Genomic DNA, 14,713 nt, shown 5'->3' with positions numbered 1-14,713 from the left:
TTATACACTAACAATACAACTGTAGAAAGAGAAATTAGAGAATTGATTCCTCTTACAATAGCACCAAAAACTATAAGCTACCTTGGAATAAACGTAACCAAAGAGGCAAATGATCTATATATTCCAGGAACTACAGAACACTCATGAAAGAAATTGAAGAAGAATCAAAAAGATGGAAAAACATTCCACGCTCATGGATCAGAAGAATAAACATTTTTAAAATTTCTATGCTGCCCAGAGCAATCTATAACTTCAAAGCCATCCCGATCAAAATTCCAATGACATTTTTCAAAGTGCTGGAACAAAAAATCCTAAAATTTTATTGAATCAGAAAAGACCCTGAATCTCCAAGGACATGTTGAAAAAGAAAAACAAAGCTGGGGGCATCACATTGCCTGATTTCAAGCTATATTACAAACCCATGATTACCAAGACAGCATGGTACTAGCACACAAACAGAAAATGTTTTAATTAGTCTTTTAAAATACACAGCTTTTAACACCATTGATTTTTTCTTTTCTTTTTTTTTAGATTTTATTTATTTATTTGAGAGAGAGAACAAGTGAGTGAGCACAAGCAGGGGAGGGGCAGAAGGAGACGCAGATTCCCCACTGGGCAAGGAGCCCAAAGTGGGGCTCAGTCCTAGGACTCCAGGACCACCACTTGAGCCAAAGGCAGACACTTAACCAACTGAGCCACCTAGGCGCCCCTTCACCATTGATTTTTTTTAATTTTATTTTACTATGTTATGTTAGTCACCGTACAATACATCATTAGTTTTTGATGTAGTGATCCATGATTCATTGTTTTTCATAACACCTAGTGTTCATATTCTATTGTATTGTCTCTATTTAAGAAATATTTGATAGATTTCTCACTTTCATCTTTCACTTTGATTTTATTCTTTCCCTTACTATTTTAATAAGTTCGATGTTTAACTCATCATTATTTTTGAGAATTTCTTCTTTTCCAACAAATAAACTTTCTGATATATATTGTCCTTTAAGCATGGTACTGTTAAGACTCTGTGAGTTTTTATAACAGGGTTTTCAATATCATCCAGGGTCAAAGTATTTTAGTTTCCATTATAATTCCTTCTTTGAATATTAAATTATTTAGAAATGTGTGTTCTAAGTTCCAAAGAAACAGAAATTATATTTATTTTTATTGAATTATAAAATACTCTAAAATTATTTTTATGATGCCAGTTTCTTGAAATTTATTGTGTATTCTTTATGACTTAGTGTTTGATCATTTTCTAAAATGTTCTTGTGTGTAAAGATAATATATAATCTGTAATTTTCAATGTGAAGTTCTAGATATGTTATATCATGCTTGTTTTTTGTACTGCTTAAATCTCCTAAATCCCTACTAATTGCTTTTTTCCTTATCTTTCAGTTGTTGAGAAAGCATTGAAATCCCCCACTATTTCATCAATTAGTTCATTTTTTTTTCCTTGTAGTTTTGTCAACTGTTGCTTTGTACAGGTGCATACAAGTTTAGAATTGACATATCTTTTAGAAAATTAACTATTTTATCATTATAAGACTGGCCTTTAGTCTTAGTAATGCTACGTGTATTGGTAGATTTTTCATGTATCCTTTATAAACTCTATATACCTGGATTTTGATTCTCTGTTCAATGTGACAAACTCCACATTTGAATGGAGATTTCAGTGTCAAATATTTTTTTATTCAGATTTATTTATACTCTTATTTTGAGTTTTTTTAGTATTTTTAATATTTTTATAACATGCGCATTAGAACAATTTAAATGTTTTAAACAACTCAAACATTCCCTGACTATCCAGGAAAATAAAAGATTTTTTTTTATTGAAGACTAGTTGATACACAATGTTACATTAGTTTCAGGTGTAAAACAGTGATTCAGCAACTCTATATGTTAAACTATGCTCACCACAAGTGTAGCTGCCATCTTATTTTGAGTTTTCTGTTTTTCCTGATTTTTCTTTTTTTCTTTTGTGTTAATTGATGTGTGTGTGTGTGTGTATTCATTCTTATTGCATGTTTAACACTCTACTGTTTAGAAGGTAGGACTTATTATGTTTTGGATGCTAGATGTTTTACTTCTATTCCTTTAGCATTTTACAATAATTTTTAGTATAATGACTATGGTAGCCAGAATAATGACACCTCAAAAAAATCTTTATATCCCAATCCTTGAAAGCTGTAAATATTTTACTTTAAAGAATGTCCTAATGTGATATGGTTAAAGTCATTGAGATGGATTTTTCAGGTGTGCCCAACCTAATTAATATATTCCTTAAGAGCAAAGAAGCTTTACAGGCTATGATCAGGGGGAGATGTGACTATATGAGAATGATTAGAGAGATGCAATAATGTTGGCTTTAAAAATAGAAAGGTGGCGGAGGAGGAGCAAGATGGTGGAGGAGTAGGAGACTTAAATTTCGTCTGGTCCCAGGAATTCAGCTAGATAGGGATCAAACCATTCTGAACACCTACAAATTCAACAGGATATCAAAGAGAAGAATAACAGCAACTCTCTGAACAGAAAAGCGAACACTTTCTGGAAGGTAGGACGTGCAGAGATGTGAATCTGAGGTGATATATGGGAAGATAGACTGCGAGGGGAGGGCGCCTTCATCACCACTACTGGCAAGTGATAGAGCAATGGAGCACAAAATCAGAAATTTTAAGAGTTGGCTCCACTGAGGGATGTCGCTCCAGTGGCTAAGCGGGAGGTGGAACCCTCGCTGGGACAGTGTGGTCTCAGGACCTTCGGGGTACAGAAAGACTAGGAGTGCCTGAGGGCAGCAGAGCTCCCAGGTATCCGAGCAGGGAAGCTGGCTGCAGAGACGGAGCCGAGGAGTGGGCTCTCAGCTCGGGGTTGCCATAAACTGTGATCCACGGCACAGTGGGCCAGTGCTCTTCCAGCAGGGACACAACAAGCAGCAGATCTGGGGAGACTCCCCTTCCTCCCCCAGGAGGAGCAGCAGGAGTGCACCACAGGAATCTGCTGGGTTTGGAGACTCCACACGGGTCGTGTGCCAGAGATAGAAATGATCAGTCACAGGCCAGGTGAGCATGGAGTGTGGCCAGAGACTGAAGAGACAGGAGTGATTGACTGCTTTTTTCTGGGGGCTCAATGAGGATTGGTGCCCCAAGTTCTCAACTTCTCAGGGACAGAGATTTGGAGGCTGCCATTTTCACTCTTATCCTCCAAAGCTGTATGGAAACATTGCAGGGAACAAAAGTTACCTAGAGCAAACCCGAGCAGATTACTTAGCCCCACCCCTGGCAAGGGTGGGGAAATTCTGCGTCAAAGATATTTGAGAATCACTGCAACAGGCCCCTCCCCCAGAAGATCAGCCAGAACAGCCAGCAGAGAACAAGTTTACAAATCAATGAGAATGGCAGAACTCCAGCACTAGGGGAATATAGTACATAGAACTCATGACATTTTCTCCCCTGATTCTTTAGTCTTTCAAAGTTAATTTTTTTAATTTTCTTTTTTTTCTTTTTCTATTTTTTTAAATTTTTCTTTTTCCCCTTTTTCAACCAACATCTTATCAATCCCTTTTTTAAAAAATTCTTTTTTATTTTTCATTTATAGAGTCATATTCTATCTCTTCATTGTAGATAACCTTATTTCTGGTATATATATAAGTTGTTCCTTCTTTAAAATTTTGGGATACAGTTTCTTCTAACAGATCAAAATATACCCTAAATCTCTAGTGTATGGCCTTCTTCTAGACTCCCACCTGATCACATTCTCTCCCTCTATTTTTTTTTTAATTTCTCTTCTTTCTTTTTCAACCAACTTCTTATCTTCTCAATTCCTTTTATAAAATCTTTTATACTTTTCATCTTTACACTCAAATTCCATAACTTCATCATATTTACCCTTATTTTTGTACATATATAAGTTTTTCTTTCTTTAAAATTTTGGGAGGCAGTTTCTTCTAACAGAACAAATACGCCCAAAATCTAGTGTGTGGCACTGATCTATTCGCCAGCCTGATCATATTTGATCATATTTTTTTTCTTTTCTTTTCTCTTTCTTTTCCTTTCTTTTCTCACAGTTTCAGGTCTCTTCTGATTTGTTTAGTGTATATTTTTCTGAGGTCACTGTTACCCTGTTAGCATTTTGTTCTCTCATTCATCTATTCTCCTCTGGACAAAATGACAAGACAGAAAAAATCACCTCAACAAAAAGAACATGAGGCAGTACCAACTGCCAGGGACATAATCAATATGGACATTAGTAAGATGTCAGGACTAGAGTTCAGAATGACGATTATTAAGATACTAGCTGGGCTTGAAAAAAACATGGAAAATACTAGAGAAACCCTTTCTGGAGAAATAAAAGAACTAAAATCTAACCAAGTCAAAATCCAAAAGGTTATTAATGAGGTGTAATCAAAAATGGAGGCTCTAAAAGATAGGATAAACGAGGCACAAAAGAAATTAGTGATATAGAAGACCAAATAAGGGAGAATAAAGAAGCTGAGAAAAAGAGAGATAAACAACTACTGGATCATGAGGACAGAATTTGAGAGATAAGTGATACCATAAGATGAAATAATATTAAAATAATTGGGATCCCAGAAGAAGAAGAAAGAGAGAGAGGGGCAGAAGGTATATTGGAGCAAATTATAGCAGAGAACTTCCCAAATTTAGGGAAGGAAACAGGAATCAATATCCAGGAGGCACAGAGAACCCCTCTCAAAATCAATAAAAACAGGTCAACACACTGACATCTAAGAGTAAAACACACAAGTCTCAGAGACAAAGAGAAAATCCTGAAAGCAGCTCAGGACAAGAGGTCCATAACCTACAATGGAAGAAATATTAGACTGGCAACAAACCTATCCACAGAGACCTGGCAGGCCAGAAAGGACTGCCATGATACATTCAGAGCACTAAACAAGAAAAATATGCAGCCAAATACTATATCCAGCTAGGCTGTCATTGAAAATAGAAGGAGAGATAAAAAGCTTCCAGGACAAATAAAAACTAAAAATTTGTGAACACAAAACCAGCCCTACAGGAAATATTGAAGGAGGTCCTCTAAGGAAAGAGAGAGCCTAAAAGTAACATAGACCAGAAAGGAACAGAGACAATATACAGTAACAGTCACCTTACAGGCAATACAATGGCACTAAATTCCTATCTTTCAATAGTTACCCTGAATGTAAATGGGCTAAATGCCCCAATCAAAAGACACAGGCTATCAGATTGGATAAAAAAAAAAAAAAAAAGACCCATTGATATGTTGTCACAGGAGACTCATTTTAGACCCAAAGGTACCTCCAGATTGAAAGCGAGGGAGTGGAAAACATTTACCATGCTAATGGACACCAAAAGAAAGCTGGGGTGGCAATCCTTATATCAGACAAATTAGATTTTGAACCAAAGACTATAATAAGAGATGAGGAAGGACACTATATCCTACTTAAAGGGTCTATCCAACAAGAAGATCTAATAATTGTAAATATCTATGCCCCTAACATGGGAGCAGCCAATTACATAAGCCAATTAATAACAAAAGCAAAGTAACACATCGACAACAATACAATAATAGTAGGGGATTTTAATACCTCTCACTGAAATGGACAGATCATCTAAGCAAAAGATCAACAAGGAAATAAAGACTTTAAATGACACACTGGACCAAATGGACTTCACAGATATATTCAGAACATTCCATCCCAAAGCAACAGAATACACATTCGTCTTTATTGCCCATGGAACATTCTCCAGAATAGATCACATCCTTGGTCACAAATCAGGTCTCAACCAGTATCAAAAGATTGGGATCATTCTCTGCATATTTTCAGACCACAACGCTTTGAAACTGGAACTCAATCACAAGAAGAAAGTCGGAAAGAACTCGAATACATGGAGGCTAAAGAGCATCCTACAAAAGAATGAATGGGTCAACCAGGAAATAAAAGAAGAATTTAAAAAATTCATGGAAACCAATGAAAATGAAAACACAACTATTCAAAATCTTTGGGATACAGCAAAGGCAGTCCTAAGAGGAAAGTATATAGCAATATAAGCCTTTCTCAAGAAACAAGAAAGGTCTCAAATACACAACCTAACCCTACACCAAAAGGAGCTGGAGAAAGAACAGCAAATAAAGCCTAAACCCAGCAAGAGAAGAGAAATAATAAAGATCAGAGCAGAAATCAATGAAATAGAAACCAAAAGAACAGTAGAACAGATCAATGAAACTAGGAACTGGTTCTTTGAAAGAATTAACAAGATTGATAAACCCCTGGCCAGACTTATCAAAAAGAAAAGAGAAAGGACCCAAATAAATAAAATCATGAATGAAAGAGGAGAGAGCACAACCAACACCAAAGAAATACAAACAATTATAAGAACATATTATGAGCAACTATATGCCAGCAAATTAGATAATCTGGAAGAAATGGATGCATTCCTAGAGATGTATCAACTACCAAAACTGAACAAGGAAGAAAGAGAAAACCTGAACAGACCCATAACCACTAAGGAAATTGAAGCAGTGATCAAAAATCTCCCAACAAACAAGAGCTCAGGGCCAGTTGGCTTCCCAGGGGAATTCTATCAAACATTTAAAGAAGAATTAATACCTATTCTTCTGAAACTGTTCCAAAATATAGAAATGGAAGGAAAACTTCCAAACTCGTTTTATGAGGCCACCATTACCTTGATCCCCAAATCAGACAAAGACCCCATCAAAAAGGAGAATTACAGACTGATATCCCTGATAAAATGGATGCAAAAATTCTCACCAAAATACTAGCCAATAGGATCCAACAGTACATTAAAAGGACTATTCACCACGACCAAGTGGGATTTATTCCTGGGCTGCAAGGTTGGTTCAACATCTGCAAATCAATCAATGTGATACAATACATTAATAAAAGAAAGAACAAGAATCATAAGATCCTCTCAATAGATGCAGAAAAAGCATTTGACAAAGTACAGCATCTTTTCTTGTTAAAACTCTTCAGAGTATAAGGATAGAGGGAACATACCTCAATATCATAAAAGCCATCTATGAAAAACTCACAGCAAGTATCATTCTCAATGGGGAAGAACTGAGACCTTTTTCCTAAGGTCAGGAACATGGCAGGGATGTCCACTATCACCAATGCTATTCAACATAGTACTAGAAGTCCTAGCCACAGCAATCAAACAACAAAAAGAAATAAAAGGCATCCGAATCAGCAAAGAAGAAGTCAAACTCTCACTCTTTGCAGATGATATGATACTTTATGTGGAAAACCCAAAAGACTCCACCCCAAAACTGCTAGAACTCATACAGGAATTCAGTCAAGTGGCAGGATATAAAATCAATACACAGAAATCAGTTGTATTTATATACACAAACAATGAGACAGAAGAAAAAGAGATAAGGAGTTTATCCAATTTACAATTGCACCCAAAACCGTAAGGTACCTAGGAATAATTCTAACGAAAGAGGCAAAGAATTTGTACTCAGAAAACTATAAAATACTCATGAAAGACATTGAGGAAGACACAAAGAAATGGAAAAACGTTCCATGCTCATGGATTGGAAGAACAAGATGTCAATGCTACCTAGAGCAATCTACATATTTAATGCAATCCCTATCAAAATACCATCCACTTTTTTCAAAAAAATGGAACAAATAATCCTAAAATTTATATGGAACCAGAAAAGACCCTGAGTAGCCAGAGGAATGTTGAAAAAGAAAAGCAGAGCTGGTGGCATCACAATTCCGGACTTCAAGCTCTATTACAAAGCTGTCATCATCAAGACAGTACAGTACTGGCACAAAAACAGACACATAGATCAATGGAACAGAATAGAGAGCCCAGAAATGGACCCTCAACTCTATGGTCAACTAATCTTCAACAAAGCAGGAAAGAATATCCAATGGAAAAAAGACAGTCTCTTCAATAAATGGTGTTGGAAAAATTGGACAGCCACATGCAGAAAAATGAAACTGGACCATTTCCTTACACCACACACAAAAATAGAATCAAAATTGATGAAAGACCTAAATGTGAGACAGGAATCCATAAAAATCCTAGAGAAGAACACAGGCAGCAACCTCTTCGAACTCAGCTGCAGCAACTTCTTCCTAGAAACGTCGCAAAGGCAAGGGAAGCAAGGGCAAAAATGAACTATTGGGACTTCATCAAGATAAAAAGCTCTTGTGCAGCAAAGGAAACAGTCAAGAAAACCAAAAGACAACTGACAGAATGGGAGAAGATATTTGCAAATGACATATCAGATAAAGGGCTAGTATCCAAAATCTATAAAGAACTTCTTAAACTCAACACCCAAGAAACAACAAATCCAGTCAGGGAATGGGCAGAAGACATGAACAGACATTTTTCCAAAGAAGACATCCAAATGGCTGACAGACCCATGAAAAAGTGCTCAACATCGCTCGGCATCAGGGAAATCCAAATCAAAACCTCAATGAGATATCACCTCACACCAGTCAGAATGGCTAAAATTAAGTCAGGAAATGATACATTTTGGCAAGGATACGGGGAAAGGAGAACTCTCCTACACTGTTGGTGGGAATACAAGCTGGTGCTGCCACTCTGGAAAACAGTATGGAGGTTCCTCTAAAAGTTGAAAAGAGAGCTACCATATGACCCAGCAATTGCACTACTGGGTATTTACCCCAAAGATACAAATGTAGGGATCCGAAGGGTTATGTGCACCCCAATGTTTATAGCAGCAATGTCCACCATATCCAAACTATAGAAAGAGCCAAGATGTCCATCAACAGATGAATGGATAAAGAAGATGGGGTGTGTGTGTGTGTATGTATATATATATATATAGTATATATTAGCTGTGGTTTTAAAGTCCTCCCCGCCCCTTTTTTTTACCATCTGGTGAAAGGTTTCTGAAACTCGATAATAAAAAGCAGTTGGTATAAATTATTTTTTGTGTCACATTTTTAGAAGGAAGAACATAATTTGAACTGTAAAATGTATCCTTAAACTGGAGAATGTATCCTTCATTGTGGTCTTAAGCAGCCCTTAAAAACCCATTGGCCTGAAGCCAATGTCTCAGGTACGTGCCCATTTTATAGTTTTAAAGGGCAAAAAGAAAGTTTGATATGTTGGTAGAGACAGGCTTTATTGGCTTCAATTGATGCTTTATACAGTCAAGGACATCAGAGTTATGTAACTCATAAGTTATGATCCTGAACATTGGGGCCAGTTTAATCTAGCCTCTGTATCTCCCCACCACCACTCCCTTTTAAAAATAAAGTAACAGCAAATCAATATTAGAACCATGTCTGTATAGAACCTGCTAAAATGCTCTGTTTTCATTAAGTGTTAAGTTAAAGATTCTCTGTCTCCATTAAGTTGAATATTTGAGATTGGGGGAAGCATTGATTACTAATGTTTTATAGAAAAGTAAGACTCAGGCTAGTATGAGAAAAATCAGGTAAAACTACTATGAAGAGGATGTTGTGTCGCTCTTCTTTCCATCTTCTATTATCTTCTTTTCATTCCCAGAGTAGATATTTTTAGAACACACTTTAATTTTAGGGAAAAGAGACATTAGTTGTACATTTTACATCTGTAAAAGAACAAACAGGGAAAACTGAAAGCTAAAATTTAAAAATGTATTATGCCATCCCTGAGCCTAAACACAGTACTTGTAGTTTATTTCTAGGTCTACCAGAACCTGAGTGGGGGGCGGGAGGGGGGAGTGGGAAGTGTCCTGGCATTAATCAGGCCTGTAAGGTTTAAATTATTGCCCTGTCCTCTCTACCTCCATTGTACAAAAAATATTTTACAACCAGCCTGGGCAAGATTCAACAGCATAGTAGTTTTGTATCCAAAATATATATATATAATATATATAGGGAAGTAACCTTCTTGCTTCTAGCTTCTTGCTCTCCCTCTGCCTGCCACTCCCCTGTTTGTGTGTGCTCACTCTCTCTGTCAAATAAATGAATAAATAAATAAATAATCTTTTTTAAAAAGTTACTTAGTATCAAATGGTATCAGCAAGGTGGCATACGTATATATATATATATATATATATATATGTATATATATATACACATACAATGGAATATTATGCAGCCATCAAAAATCAAAAAACCAAAATCTTGCAATTTGCAACGACTTGGATGGAACTAGAGGGTATTATGCTATGCGAAATAAGTCAATTAGAGAAAGACATGTATCATATGATCTCACTGATATGAGGAATTCTTAATCTCAGGAAACAAACTGAGGGTTGATGGAGTGGTGAGGGTTCGGAGGGATGGGGTGGCTGGGTGATAGACAATGGGGAGGGTATGTGCTATGGTGAGCACTGCGAATTGTGTCAGACTGATGAATCACAAACCTGTACCTCTGAAACAAATAATACATTATATGTTAAAAATTAAAAGAGAGAGAGAAGATAGTCGGAAGGGAAAAATGAAGGGGGGGAATTGGAGGGGGAGTCGAACCATGATAGACTGGACTCTGAGAAACAAATTGAGGGTTCTAGAGGGGAGGTGGTTGGGGGCATGGGTTAGCCTGGTGATGGGTATTGAGGAGGGCACGTTCTGCATGGAGCACTGGGTGATATGCACAAACAATGAATCATGGAACACTATATCTAAAACTAATGATGTAATGTATGGGGATTAACATAACAATAAAAATTAAAAATAAATAAATAAATAATTGGTCTAAAAAAACTAACAAAATCAGGAAAATAATACAAGAACAGAATGAGAAGTTCAACAAAGATGTAGAAAACCTAAGAAGAACTAAACAGAAATTTTATAGCTAAGAATACAATGACTGACCTAAAAAGTACAGTAAAGAGCTTCAGTAACAAACTTAATCAAATAGAAGAAAGAATCAGTGAACCTGAAGGCAGGTCATTCAAATTTATGGAGTCAAAGGAGAAAAAAGAGTGGAAAGGAATGTAGATATCATATGGTACTTACAGGACACCATCAAAAAAACAATATTTGCATTATGGGAATGTCAGGAGGTAAAGAGAGAGAGAAAGAAACAGAAAGTTTATTTTAAAAAATAATGGAATATGGACTCTGAGAAACAAACTGAGGGTTCTAGAGGGGAGGGGGGCAAGGGGATGGGTTAGCCTGGTGATGGGTATTAAAAAGGGCACGTACTGAATGGAACACTGGGTGTTATACACAAACAATGAATCATGGAACACTACATCAAAAACTAATGATGTAATGTATGGTGATTAACATAACATAATAAAATTTTAAAAAAATAAAAAAATAATGGAATAAATTTCCCAGTTCTGGAGAAAGATATGGACATCAAGGTACATGAAGCTCAAAAGTCTCCAATCAGATCCAATCCAAAGAAGACTTAACTGAGACTCATTTCAATGAAATTATCAAAAGTCAAAGACAGAGAGAGAATTTTGGAGCAGTAAGAAAAAAGAAGCTTGTCACATACAAGGAACCCCCATAAGACTATCAACCGATTTCTTAGCAATAACCTTGCAGGCCAAGACGGAGTGGGATAATATTTTCAAAGTGCTGAAAAAAAATTGCTAACTGAAAGTATTTTGTCCAGCAAACATGCTAAGAGAATAGATCTCAAATGTTCTTACCAACACCACCACCACCACCAACAACAGCAACAACAAAATAACCACAGGAGGTGATGAATATGTTAATTAGTTTGTGGTAATCATTTCATAATGTATACATATAAAAAAAATCACATCGTACAACTTAAATATATACAATTTTATTAGTCAATAATAAATAAAAAATATTCAAAAAATAAAATGCTGAAGCAAAAAAAGTCAACCAAGAACACTATCTGCCAAAACTATCCTTCAAAAATAAGAGATAAATTAATACATTCCTGGGTAAGCAAAAACTAAGGGAGTTCATTACCACTATACTTGTCCTACAAAAAATGCAAAAGAGAGTCCTTTAAGGTAAATAAAAGAATGATAGATGAAACTCAAAGCCAGAAAAATATATAAAGGTCTATAGTAAAGGTAAATATATAGATAAATATAAAACCCATATTACTGTAATTTTGGAGGTAACCACCAAATCTATTATAGGATTTAAAATACAAAATCATAAAAAATAATTACAAATCTATATTCATGGGTACATAATACATAAGTATGTAATTTGAAATATCAATAACACAAAGTGGTGGATGGAACTATATATAAAGGAGATAAGTTTTTATATGTGACTGAAGTTGTTATCAGTGCAAAATAGGTTTCTATAACTTTAGGATGTGTTATATAATCCCTATGGCAACCACAATGACAACATCTATGGAATATATAGAAAAAGAATTGAGAAGGGAATCAAAAGGTGTCACTACAAAAAAAAAAAAAAAAGCTAAAGAAAGAGGAAGGCAATGGGGAGAAAATAAAATACAAAAAAAAATATTTAAGACATACAGATAACAATTAACAAAATGGCAACAGTAAGTTCTTTCCTATTAGTAATTGCTTCAAATGTAAACAAACTAAACAAGCTAATAAAATGACATAGATTTGTGGAATAGATTTAGAAAATCAGGATCCAACTATATGTTGTCGAAAAGACATTCACTTTAGATCTAAGGACATGCATAGGTTGAAAGTGAAAGAATGGAGAAATATATTCCATGTTAATAGTAACCAAAGGAGATCAGGGTGTGGCTATACAACATCAGAAAAAAATGGAGTTTAAAAAATTGTTACAAAAGACAAAAAATATATATAATGATAAAAGAGTCAATTCACCAAGAAATTTATAAATATTTATAAACATATATATGCACAAAACACCAGAGCTTCTAAATAGGCAGCTCTAAATTAATAGTAAGAGACTTGAATACCCCACTTTCAGCAATGGATAGAGCAACCAACAACATCAGTAAAGAAATAGAGGGTTTGAACAACACTATAGACCAATCGGACTTTACAGACAGATACAGAACAACACACTCAACATCAGAATACTTATTCTTCTCAAGTGTCCATGAAACATTCTCTAGGATAGACTCCTCTAGATAGATAGATAGATAGATAGATAGATAGATAGATAGATAGATGATAGATAGATATATAGATACAGATATAGATATAGATATAGATATAGATAACATATATATATATGTTAGGCTACGAAACAAGTCTTAGTAAATGTATAAATATTGAAACCAAAGAAAGTATCTTTTCCAATCATAATCTAATGAAACTAGAAATCAAAAGAAGGGCACTAGTAAATCCATAAATATGTAGAAATTAAATAGCACACACTTAAACAACCAATGTATCAAAGGAGAAATCACAAGGGAAATTAGTATATATCTTGAGATAAATGAAAACAAACAAAAACATGCCAGTACTTACAGGATGCAGTCAAAGCATTAACAGAAAACGTATAGCTGCAAATGCTTACATTAAAAAAGAGGAAATCATTCAAATAAAAAACCTAAACTTTACATCTTTAGGTACTAGAAAAAGAACAACCTATATCTAAAATAGCAGAAAGAATAAAATAATAAATATTAGAGTAGAGACAAATAAAATAGAGAAGAGAAAATCAAAGAAAACCAAGAATTAGTTATTTAAAAAGATCAATGAGATTGATGAAACTTTAGCTATATTAAGAAAAGAGAGAAGAATGAAATAACTAATATCTAAAATGAAAGGGGACATTATAGTAAATTTTACAGAAATAAAAGGTTATAATAGCATTATGAACAACTGTATGCCAATGAATTGGACAATCTATATTGTCAATAAAAATTGACTCTTTTATCTGTTTTTTCATATAGATAATATGCCAATATTATCTATATGAAATGGGATAAATTCTTTGAAACATGCAACCTATTATGACTGAAATATGAAGAAATTGAAAATCTGAACAGAGGGCACCTGGGTGGCTCAGTCATTAAGCGTCTGCCTTTGGCTCAGGTCATGATCCCAGGGTCCTGGGATCGAGGCCCGCATCAGACTCCCTGCTCTGTGGGAAGCCTGCTTCTCCCTCTCCCACTCCCCCTGCTAGTGTTCCCTCTCTCACTGTCTCTCTCTGTGTCAAATAAATAAATAAAATCTTAAAAAAAAAAAAGAAAAAGAAAATCTGAACAGAGCTATAACTAAAAAGGAGATTGAATCAGTATTAAAAAAAAAAAAAAAACCTCCTGACAAAGAAATGTCCAGGAACAGACGGCTTCACTGGTGAATTCTATACAACATTTAAAGATGAATTAATGTCAATTTTTCTCAAACTCTTCCAAAAAAAAAAGGAAGACAGAATACTTTTAAATTTATTTTTTGAAGCAAGCATTACTCTGATACCAAAACCAGAAAAAAAGACACTATAGAAAAGAAAAATAACAAGTGCTGGTGAGGATGTGGAGAAAAAGAAACCCTTATGCACTGTTGGTGGGAATGTAAATTGGTGCAATCACTATGGAAAATTGTATGAAGGTTTCTCAAAAAAATTAAAATATAAATTCCTATTATCTAATAATTCCACCACTAGGTATTTAACCAAAGAAAATACAAACACTAATTTGAAAAGGTATATGCACTCCTATGTTTACTGCAGCATTATTTACAATAGCCAAGATGTGGAAGAAACTCAAGTATCCATTGATAGATGAATGGATAAAGAAGATGTGGGAGAGGGGCACCTGGGTGGCTCAGTCGTTAAGCGTCTGCCTTCAGCTCAGGTCATGGTCCCAGGGTCCTGGGATCG

The sequence above is a fragment of the Phoca vitulina genome, unplaced genomic scaffold (genome assembly GCF_004348235.1).
Source record: "Phoca vitulina isolate PV1807 unplaced genomic scaffold, GSC_HSeal_1.0 scaffold1, whole genome shotgun sequence".
Lineage (NCBI taxonomy): Eukaryota > Metazoa > Chordata > Mammalia > Carnivora > Phocidae > Phoca > Phoca vitulina.
Note: the sequence above shows the minus strand (reverse complement) of the source record.